Here is a 12044-nt window from a genome sequence, read left to right as displayed (position 1 = left end):
GCTGCCTCCCGACCTAGATCTCACCCCTATTATACCCTTCCCCGATGGGTTCCTCAGGGGATCATTTTTTAACATGGTCTGGGAATTACCCCCAAAACATGCTTCTGCTGTATTTCAGTGCATTTTGGACATTATTGAATACTCTGGTCTTTAAATTATATCACAAAATATCTTAAATTTGCACTTGTATAAAAAGTAATTTTAGAGCATCTATGAAATACTCACTCTTAGACTCCTGTCATCTTGTAATGGCACTCTAAGCATGTTTTTTAATAGACATATGAATTTAACAAAATGATATCAATATGACTGCATTAACAATATAGAAACTGGTTGAGATACAATATAGAAAAGACTGGCCAAATCATCTTTCAACTTATAAATGTTGGCTGCAATTTTCTTTCATTGCTTCATTATAGACAGAGACTATAAGGCACTGTTATCACTGTCCACACTTTTCTAAATGTTTCTTAATTGCTAAATTCAAAGGTACTTAGAACCCAATTCATTAACAAGAGAAGGGATCTAAATCTCTCCATTTGCTGATGGCAAAGCTTAGTTATCACACAATTACTGTGGATCAGGTATATAAAGTATAATATAATTTTTAATGATTATTATTTCAAAAATCACTAACCAGAGTCTCATATTTAAAAAAAAAAAATCTCATTTGGGAGAGTTTGTGGTCCTAAATTCATTTGTTTGTGTGGGAGTTTTGAAGTCCTTTGCATGGTACCTATCCCAGTATAATAATGTGACATGAATATCAAAGAAGCACTTATTACCATGTTGCCTTTGTTCTTGGAAGTGAGGTTTTCTTGCTTTGGGATCAGTTTATTGTTGGCAGTTTGGGTGACCCTCTAACAACCTACCTATACCTTGCTCCAAATGAAGGCTTCTACTATGATGTAAGATTTTCTTGAATCAGAGACTCTCACCAGTAGTCTTGAGCCTTTAGTATCCTAGAGTAGTTTAGAGAATACAGATCTTATGGTATGAATCATACAGTGGAAGGTAGACAAATATAGGGTCCAAACCTTACTGTAAAAGGGATATTTTCACAAAGGTGGGCCTCCCCTGGTGGTGCAGCGGTTGAGCACTGGGCTGCGAGGCTGCCCGCAGCCTCTGCAGCGCTGGTTCATTCCCCGGCCACCGGCGAGGGTCCCACAAAAAAACAAAACAAAACAAAACAAAAAAACACAAAGGTTTTATGAGCCTCTCTGGTTTCCTCTCAATTTCATTTCCTCTGGTTCTATAGCAATCATATCCTATTAATGAAAAAAGCCTCCATTTCTTTTCTTCTCTCTGATAACCCATAGTCCTTAATGTCTCCTTAGTTTTTATCTGGAATTAAGTTAGTATTTTACTTTTCAAATTTCTCATTTACTGAAATTTCACTGTGCTGGTCATGGAGAGTGAGTTCCACTCTAAACAAATGTAAGCACTATTAGGAAGCATGTGTCAGAAAAAAATCAGAAGTATTCTAAAGTAATTATTGACCCAAAGGATGTCTTTTTAAGAGAAAGATACTATACAACTCTAGAGTCACTGAAAGCCATATGACCCCAAGATAGATCATCTTTGTTCCCATATAGACAAATATTCCAAAGTTTGCTCTTTCGTTGGTGGCTATGGTTCAGACCATAAGATCTGAATAGAGAATTTATATAACTCTACAGTCAATCTGACCTCTGCTATTGAAATCTGTATCAACACAATACAGGGCAGAGAGAAAGAAAAATTCATTACATTATTTTATTAAAAGCCAGCAAATTATATGATCACAGTTATTTCCATTTGGCCTTCACTTGGGATTTTTAGAGCAGAAAAGTAGCTATTCAAACTTATGAAAGTTTTATTTATGTATTCATTGAAGATAAAAAAAAATAAGCTTGAAGCCTCCTAACTCAAAAGATAGGAAGGGGGCCTGGGCTTATGGAACAAAAGGAAGCGATACTGACAGAAGAGTATTGACTTGTTCATTGCAGATGTGGTGTTCCTCCCTGTAATGTGCATATAGTCTGTATTCAGCTATACCTCTCCACCTCTGTGATAATGACCAGTGACAATATCCGGAAGGGAATCACCACCTCCTTACAGAGAATAAAAACTTCACAGTACAGTTTGTTTGTTTGTTTGTTTTTATCTACTAATATCTGCTGGGGAAAAAACTTCCAGATTTAAATTATTGATCAATTCTTTTTCAACATCTTCCCAAGTTATTTATTGTAATAGATGAATTAATGACAACTTTCTTTTCCTGCCTTCTCAGTCTACTCTTTTTAGAATTCTGGCCTTCTTAACTATCAGTAGAATTTTGGAAAATTTATTCCTTATAATTATAACATTAGAACAGAATTTTCTGGGCACAGCTTTCTTTGAATTATCTTTGTTTCAATTTGTAAATTGACTTACATAGGGAGATTTTTGAAAAATGAAGTTATTTTTCTCCCCCTCTTAGAAAAACTATAGAAACATAGGACAAACTAAATTTTCTAAAACTAAGGAGGGAATTGACAGATACATATCAAAGACCTAGATCCAAGAAGCACTATAAAAATGTATGCATCACTTTAAACAAAAATGAAGACTAAAAGCTAACTTCAAAAGAAGAAATATCTCAAAAATGTGCTGAAACTTTAATAAGCCTGAATGTTAGGATGAACTTTACTAGCCTTTAACTCATGTAACACCTTTGGTGCTAATTAAACACCTACTTTTATTAAAGGAAGCATATGCAGTAGAACTGAAGGTGAGTTTTTAAAATAACTTATTTAAAGCTCAGCTTTATTAAATAATCTTTTGTAGAATCAAAATAATGGCAAAGGCAGAAGAGAAATAAAAACAACAAAAATAGACTGAGCTTTATTTTTTCCAATTTTTTTTTCATAAACACCAACTGAGTTCATTAGCCTAATGTCTTCTGCAATCCCAATGGTGAAAATGTTTTGTGAATGTGTCAGCTTTTATTGTGTAACAAACCATCCCAAAACCTAGTGGTTTAAAACAAGCATCATTTATGTACATAATTCTATGGTATTTTATATGAGTTACTTTGGTCTTGCTTGGGTCCCTGCATGTATTTTTGGTCAGCCGACAGTTGGGACACTGCTTCTGGGGGTTGATGGGCTATTGGCCAAGACAATGAGCATGACTGGACCATGTATCTCTTTTAGTCCAATAGGCTGTGCAGAGTTGTCATATGGGCAGCATGTTTCCAAGGGAGAAAGCATGCAAGGTCCCCTCAGACCAAAATGTGATCTCTCCTACTTTCCTTTATCCCCACCATATTTTACTGTCAAAACAAGTCTCAGTGCCAACTCAGTTTGAACAGGTGCAAAAATAGATTCTGCCTCTTAATGGGACACATTGTAAATGGACTGCCTACTGAGAGGGGAAAATGTAGCCAATTTTGTAATTAGTTTTGCTATGGTAAGCCTTAATAACTAGTAAAAATCTTAAGTCTAATGTATATAACAGAGAGTGTTTGGAACCCAAAGATTAGGGTCCTATTTGCCCATCATCTCCAGGTTGTTTTTTGTAAATCTTTGGTGAACTCAATACCTGGAAAATAACTAAGTTCACATCAGAGATGTCATACTGGTGTTCCCCCATGCTGGAGGAAATGAAAGAGTTGGAAAAGTGATTTGGCAGGTAAAGTAGACAAGGCGAGGTTCTCCCTGGTGGCACAAGGTATTCAGACACAACCTATGAAGCTATCCGCATCCACTGCAGCATGAGTTCGATCCCCGACCAGGGAGTTGAACCACATGGTGTAGCAGACCTCTCTTGACTCTCAGCAGTGTATTTCAGTCAATCCACCTGTTCTGTTCCCCACTCTGTCTCTGGTAAATCCTCTCAGCCCCCCACACCTCTGGCCTGTACCCCAGTTCTTGTATGCATAAATAAATAAATCTTAAAAAAGAAGAGAAGGCACACACAAAGCAAGAGAATAGAGGAAGTATTTTATATGAAGTTCTTTGTTTTTTATGAGGCAGTGGGGGAAGAACCCTTTGACTAGGAACCCTAAAAGAGTTGGGGGAGTGGATCATGATGTTGTAGAGCAGCCCCGATACAAAACGGGGTGCCTGACTGTGGGTCCTCGCCCGCGCGCTTAAAAGGACTTATCAATGCTCTACTGCAGGCACACGTGAAAGGTTAATAAAAGGTTTATTTACAAGGGAAGGGCAAATGAGGAAATGTACAGCTCAGGGAGAAAAGTGGAAGACAAAGTTTTAAATGCATCCTACCCAATCCACCCATCAGGAATCCCAAAATGGCACTCTGAGAGCTGGCCGCGAGCCAGGAGCTGTGAAGCCAGGAGGCGAGCGAGAGAGCGAGCCCCCGAAGGCCCACGTGTCTGGTTTTTATACCCAACCTGGCTGCTTAACTCCACCCTCAGGTCCCAGCCACCTTCCCTTTGGTGGTGATGGGATTTGTCTTTCCCAATATCTTGATGGCTTTAGTCTGGACTGGGAGTGGAGTCCACAAAGCCTGTATGGGATTAGCTCAGGACATCATTTCTCCCTAACAATGAGTCTGACTGAAGGAAGGGTGATACAGGCAGAGGAAAGGCCCTAAATCTGGAACATGCTTGGCTGATTTGAGGAACTGCAAGGATGTTTGTGACACTGGAGAGAGGAAAGCAGGGCGGAGTGTGGTGGGGGATGAGGTTGGAGATATTGTTTGGTGTGGGGGTGGTGCTGACCGCATAGAGCTTGGGTGGTAGTGCTCAGAGCCAGCTGCACATTATACTCACCCTGGGAGCTTTGAAAAAATTCCTGGGACCAAGACCAGAATCTATTTTAATTGGTCTGGGTTGAAGCCTCATCAAGTCTTTTTAAAACAGAACCAGGATAAATCCAGTGTGTAGTTGAGGTCTTATACTATTAAAGTGTAGTTTTGAGATGGAAAATGGCTGGAAGGTTTTGTACAGAAGAATAATGACGTGACCTGATCTTCCTGGCATGCTTCCTTCACCCACACTCCCTGTGGCCCCCGCATCGTAACTCAATATAAAACTTGGGACTCCAGCTCATGCTTTTATGGAAGAGTGTGGAGAATATGGTCAAGAGCAGGATCTCTGGGCTCACTTGCCCCTCCTCTGCCAAGCTCTCTGGTATGTGTCAAAGATGTAATAGAAGGGAAGGAGGAGGATGTTTAGGGACAAGAGCCCCTCTGATGGGTTGGAGTCTATCTGAGTTCATTCCAGCTACTGTAAGAAAATACCATAGACTGAGTGGCTCATAAACAACAGCAATTTATTTCTCATAGTTCTGTAGTCTCTGTCTGATCAAGGTGCCAGTATGGCCAGGCCAGAGTCCTCTTCTGGATCTCGGATTTGTGCATTCACGTAATGGAAGGGAGTAGGGAGTTCTTTGTGGTCTCATTTTATAAGAGCACTTGGATATTGTTTTTTATAGGAAAAATATATTTAGTCTTTGTCAATGATTCCTGGCTCCCAGCTCCCAAAAACCCTTTGAATTTCCTGTGTTAAGAGTGAGGAAAATGTCTTTTGTTATGTTAATAAGTTAACTTTTGGAAAGCTGTTGAAAGGGGGGGCTGGTTGCCATGGAAGCCAACCCAAACATTCAGTCCCACCCACTGACATCTGGGCCCGGGAGGTTGAATCCTTAGCCAGTGGTCAATGATTTAATCTATCATGCCTCTCTAATGAAGTCCCATAAATGTAGAGAGGACTGGGCCCAGAGGGCTTCGGGTTAGGGAAGAAGTTTTGGAATTCTCACCTTTTCCCCATACCATGCCATGTGCATCTCTCCCACTTGGCCATTTGGCCATTCCCGAGTTACATCCTTTTTACAATTAAATTAGTGACTTACTATGCAAAGTGTTACTCTGAGTTCTGTGAACTAGTCTAGCAAATTAATCTAATATCAGGAAGGAAGGTAGTTGCACTTCTAATTTTTTTTTTAAAGATTTATTTATTTATGCATACAAGAACTGGGGCACAGACCAGAGGCGTGGTAGGTGAGAGGACTCACCAGAGAGAGAGAGTGGGGAACAGAACAGGCAGATGTACTGAAATACACTGCTGAGGGGAACAGCAGGTGAGACAGGAGAGGTCTGCTGTGCCATGTGGGTAGCTGCCTGCCCGGGGATCGAACTCTTGCTGCAGTGGCTACAGATAGCTTCATAGGTTGCATCTTAACCCCTTGTGCCACCAGGGAGGCCCTGCACTTCTAATTTATGGCCAGTTGGTGAGAAGTATAGGTAATAGAGGTAACAGCCCATGCTTGCAAGTGTGTTAAGTTGTGTGAGGCCTGTGGAGTCTAGTGCTCTTTTTACATAGATAGTGTGAGAATTGAGTTGACCTCTCAGACCCTCTGCTTGTGTCCCAGAACTGGTTGGTACCATTTGTGGAGGCATGACAGCAGAATTTGATGATCTGGAACCAAAAGTAGTGCTAATCTTGCTCATGAGAGTTCCACCCTCATTTCTGACTACTCCCACCTTCTAGTATCAACCTATTGGGCTTTGAGATTTCAGCATATGAATGTTGAGAGATACAAAAATTCAACCCACATCAAAGCAGAGTTCCTGTCTCTTTCAGCTTCCTTGCTGTCTTTAGCTAGAAATCTTTATGCCTCCTCCCAGTATTGCCCCAGTCATAAGTATTTACAGGATGGCTATGAACACTAATGAGTCGTATGTCACTTTTGCTGATCCTTGTGCTGAAAATACAAAACTACATTGCTCTTGTGTAATAAGTATGTGTAAATGAGTGCCTCAAACACATGCACACATGGTGTAATAGCATAAAGGATTTGCTCAAAAAATGGTATAACCCTGTACTTGCTTTGGGGTAATAGTATAATATAGCCAGTTGGAGCAAGAGCTCTGAAACTGGATAATTTATATCCTGACTCTTAGCACTTACTACCTGAGTGATTTATCCTTTGTGTGCTTCAGGTAATGGTGTCAAACTCATAAGACTGTTGTAAGAGTAAATGAATGGATACATATTAAGTGCTTAGAAATGTGTATGACATACATTTAATGACCAATAAATCCTAGATAATGACAAAGTTCTATTTTCCTTCTTGATTTAATCATGTTACAATGAATCTCTTTAATTTTATCCAAACATGAGAGACTTTTACAAACATAATATCATCTTTCAATGATATTTTAGACAGGTTCTTCTCTGTTGTTTAAAAGCTGTAAAACAATCCAGCATTAAGAAAGATGCATATTATGTATACTAATTTCAATTGAGAGAGAAAGGCAATCTGAAACATATTTAGAACATGAATAATCTATTATGTATAATATCTGTGCAAACATATTTTTTGGCAAAACTCTGTAATTCCTAGCCCTCACATGTAGAAAATAAACAGCAGTCCCTCTTGGACAAGCTGTGATTGGGAATGCAAGGAATTAAGAAGTGAACAAGACATGTTTTCAGCATATTCATCAAGAGAACATCTGAAAGTGCCTACTTTGTCAACAAAGATAAAAATCTAGGATTTAATTCTAGCTTCCCAAACTACACTCTCATGCAGGTTCCTAGATTCAGTGGATGAAGGTGGGACTAGATGAACATAGGGAAGCTGCTGAAAATTTTTCCTCACAGGAAAGAGACTGTTTAGATTTACATTATTTCTCCAACTTTCTCTACCCTTTTGAATCTCTCATCTATTTTCATAGAAATAAGATTAATAAAAACTTACTGGAATTCAGAAATGATTAAATATTTATTAAAAATTTAAATGTGATATTTAAAGGTATTTAGAGTCCTACAGTCACCTTAAAAGCAATATATTTTTATGCAAGAGGAAACCTTTTTTCCAGCACTTTCTTTGAGTTTGACATCTCAGTTAAGTGCTAAATAAAATAGAAAATACCTCTTAGGAAAGAATGGCCTAGTTTCAGCATTTCTTCTATATTCATTTAGAAGGCTCATTTTAACATTGCCCACAAGATAAAGTCTAAATTCCTCAGCTCCAAAAGTTGACCTCAATCCTTTAGGCATCTTCTGCCTCACTTCTAGAATGAAACTACACCCATTGTCTCAGAAGTCAGTGTACCTATAAATCACACTCGTGTTTCTCCAAGTCTTTGTCCCTGCTATTTTGCATATTCTTCAAATATCATCCCTCTTGGATGATTTTCCCAGATCTGGAGTCATAACCACTTCTTTATTTTCTCCATTCTTTCTTTTTTTTTTTCATTTATTGCCCTTAGTTAATTCTGTCAACTATTTCAGCTAGTTATCTGCACCCTTTTTATCACCATTAACTGTTGCATTGGGCAACACCACACTGATAAAGAAATGGGAGTGGTGGAGCAGGCTACATAATGCAGGATGCTGCTGAAGAGCAAGTTCCTGGCCTTTTTATTGGTAGAAGCATCAGTTATAAGGGAAAGAAGGAGAAAAAAGAAAAGAGGAAGAATCTCGTAAGAAGGAAAAGGGGAAGAATGTAACTAGAAAATCAGGGATTGCGAGTCTGCCCTCCAGGTACTTCTTATCTGCTTGATGACTCGGTATTGTAATTGAGATCAAGCCCTAGTTCCCCAGCCATGGTTTCAATCTTAACAACAAGGTTTTCCACTGATCAGCTTCTGGAGTCCCTTGTTATACATCGTCCCCGCGCACCCCCCCCACACTCACACACCGCGCGTGGTCCAGTCTTACCATGTGATGTATAAATTGGGAGTACCTTTTATGCATCAGTCATCAGCCCAGCCCACCCTACCCACCCCACCCCAGCGTTTCCAGTCATACCTTGTGATGCATGGCCTTCCCAGTGTGATCCAGCTTTGTGCACCTGATTGATTTGAAAGACACCTTGCCAGGTGGGGCTCCTTGTACCTAATTGACTAGGGCTGTTCTGACCTTGCTTAGGATTTAGAACTGTAGGTAAAAAAATGGTGGCTGAACAGGCCACTTAGGATTAGCAGACCCACAATTAACAGTTCATTCTTTTGGGGGACAAATAAAATATTTTTTCAATCTTATTTTATATCACACAGTACCATAAATATGCCAGAACCCAACAAATACCTATAAGATGAATGAAAAACAAAGGCAACATTAAAAATGCTCACAACTAAAACATTTTTCTTACAAGTCACCTCTTTACCTCATGGCCATTTGGATTGCTGCCTTCGTGACTGTATTCTTCTATGACAGTCTGATAAAGGACAGTACCTTGCTAAAATCCCTTTGATAATCCTTATTGGCCTTAGAAAGGCAATTTGGTGAGATAAAATCCAAGCTTTATTCAATATCCCTCAAGATCTGACTCCAAAGCAGCAAATCACTCCACTCCACACTGCTACAAGCACACCAAATTTCTTTGTATTTCACAAATGATCTTTCTATATGGAAGATTTTGTTCTTCCCTTGTTGACTGACTCACTTCTCATATAACAGATTCAAGGTAAAATGTTGCTTCTTTGTGGAAATCAGCCCATTTCCTACACTATTTTCAGTCCCAGACTGGATTAAGTCTGTCTCCTTTGTGATTCAATAGATAAGATCTGGACATGGCTCAATTCCACTCTTTACTAGTAGTGACTTCCGATCAATAATTCCAAAACTTTAGCACGTATCAGAATCACCTGGAGAGCCTGTTAAATCATACTGTCTGTGCCCTACTCCAGAGTTGTGATTCAGTACCTCTGGGATGGGTCCTGAGAAACTGCTTTTCTAACAAGTTACCAGGTGACACTCATGATGTTCTGGGTAATCACTTTGGGAACCTCTGCTTTAAAAAATTTAGTGAGAGGGGCCTCCCTGGTGGTGCAAGGTGTTAAGCACCACACTATGAAGCAATCCGCAGCCTCTGCAGCATGAGCTCAATCCCTGGCCAGGAAGAAACCCACATGGTGCAGCAGACTTCTCCTGTCTCGCCCGCTGCTCCCCTCAGCAGTGTACTTCAGTCGCTCTGCCTGTTCTGTTCCCCACTCTGTCTCTGGTGAATCCTCTCACCTCCTGCATCTCTGGCCTGTACCCCAGCTCTTGTATGCATAAATAAATAAATCTTTTAAAAATAAATAAATAATTTAGTGAACCTCTCTAAGCCTTAGCTTTAATCTATAAAGTGAAGCAAGAAGAGGGGAGGGGTGTTAAGAATTAGTTGAGGGCCTCCCTGGTGGCGCAGGTGTTAAGACACAACCTATGAAGCAATCCGCAGCCACTGCAGCTTGACTTCCATTCCCGGCCAGCCAAAGAGACACCCACATGGCGGGACAGATCTCTCCTGTCTCACCTGCTGCTCCCCTCAGCAGTGTATTCAGTCAGTCTGCCAGTTCTGTTCCCCACTCTGTCTCTGGTGAATCCTCTCACCCCCCGCATCTATGGCTTGTACCCCAATTCTTGTATAAAAATAAATAAATCTTAAAAAAAATTAGTTGAGATAAAATATATGAAGTACATGATATGAATTAATAAACAATGCAATTTAATATAGTTTTTTATATCATCATTGCTTTCATCACTGTATAATATTGCAAAATGAACAGACAACTTGCCAAGGTAGAACCCCATAGAGAACAGAGACAAGGTGGAATCAAAGGTAGCATATGAAGTGCTTTAGTAAGTACTAAATAAACATTTAATGGAATCGTTTCAAAGTAAAAGCATTCAGTAAATGCTTCATAAAATGAATTCAGGTGTTTCTATGTAGGTAACCTCTATATAGAATATTCCAAAATTCATTAGTTCAGCTCCCTGTCGCCTTGGTTTTCTTGGGACTGTTTTTACTGATTGATTCCTAAATCACTTGTGGGTATCGTGAATCAGTTCCCACAGCTTTTGTTAGTAAGAAGAGTTAAACAACATAGAGTGTCTTTCTATAAAGAAACTAGAAATAAATAACCACATGGACTTTTCAGTTTCAAACTGAAAGAAAGTGGTTGTAGCAGTGTATTCCCCTGCCTTCTGTGCCTGAGCATATGCCTTCACTTAACACTGGATATGGGCTAGAAATCAACATGTGATGAATTTAATTTGCAGTCCTTTGCAAATTCTTGAAGGCTCCTCTTTAGACTAGCCTTTCCTGTTTTTACTGGCAATCTATACCTTCATCCTGCTCTTTGCCCTCCGAGCCTCATATTTTCTATTCACTCATTAGTTCAGCAAATATTTTCCCACCATCTGCTATGTGGCAAGTATTATTCTCATGGTGGTGATGACACTGAGGCAGTCCTTGCTCCACAGAATCAAAAGCCTGGCATTTACCAACTTGCACTGTGATTGTTTGCTTCCCTGTGTCCCATGCTAAGCTGTGAGCTTCCTAGTGGTCTCTGAGCTATCTAACTGACCATTGAGTCTCTAGCTCATTATCTGGTATGTGGTCAATATTCATACATATGGATTATTAGCTACACAAAGGTAACTTTCTTATTATATTAGTGCTAAGATATGGAACTGACATATACTGCTGGTCCATGAAATGATACGGCACCAGGTATGTACTCTTAACTATAGAGTGTTGTTCGAATTTCAATTGGGGCCAATGGATAAAATGTGGGAGGTTTATTATAGCAATCCAGATATCCAGCTTCTCTTGAAAAACCCACATTTTTATATTGTACCATGAAGAGCTGGGATTAATTCCCACTCTACCTGCTCCTTTAGATTGCACATGCTTTCTACTTTTCACTATAATCTCTACTGTTCCTATTGTAGAGTGTGTGTATATGTGGGTGTGTGTTTGTGTGTTGCTTGTGCTTGCATAGATGTGGGGTGAAAAAAGAAAACAATTCTTTAAATTCTATGTCAATCCCCTGACATTTTGTCTTACAAGTTTATAGGACCCTGAATCCAACACTGGAAGTAATAATGGTCTTTTTTTTTCTATAGTGACAGAATGCTAACAAGGATTTTGTGTCCACTTTGGGTCTTTTTTTTTTTTTTTTCATTTTCACAGTAGTGTTCTTATATTTCTCAAATTAATTAGATAATTCCCAGCTGCTTTCCTACTATGATGTGTATCCCTGTGCAGAGTAAAAAATATATGTCTATATCTATCTGGTTTAGGTTGTTTCCCTCCCTTATGATTATTGAACTAACATTT

The 12044-nt window shown here is 39.4% G+C and overlaps 1 protein-coding gene across 1 annotated transcript in view; it reads left to right on the top strand.

The window, feature by feature from the left end:
- Positions 1-12044, top strand: part of SOGA3 (SOGA family member 3) — a 41632-nt gene that overhangs the window by 20804 nt on the left and 8784 nt on the right. The gene's annotated exons all lie outside the window — the stretch shown is intronic.

The sequence above is a fragment of the Talpa occidentalis genome, unplaced genomic scaffold, assembly GCF_014898055.3.
Source record: "Talpa occidentalis isolate TD23 unplaced genomic scaffold, MPIMG_talOcc4v2.1 talOcc4.2, whole genome shotgun sequence".
Lineage (NCBI taxonomy): Eukaryota > Metazoa > Chordata > Mammalia > Eulipotyphla > Talpidae > Talpa > Talpa occidentalis.
This window is presented reverse-complemented; position numbering and strand designations above follow the sequence as displayed.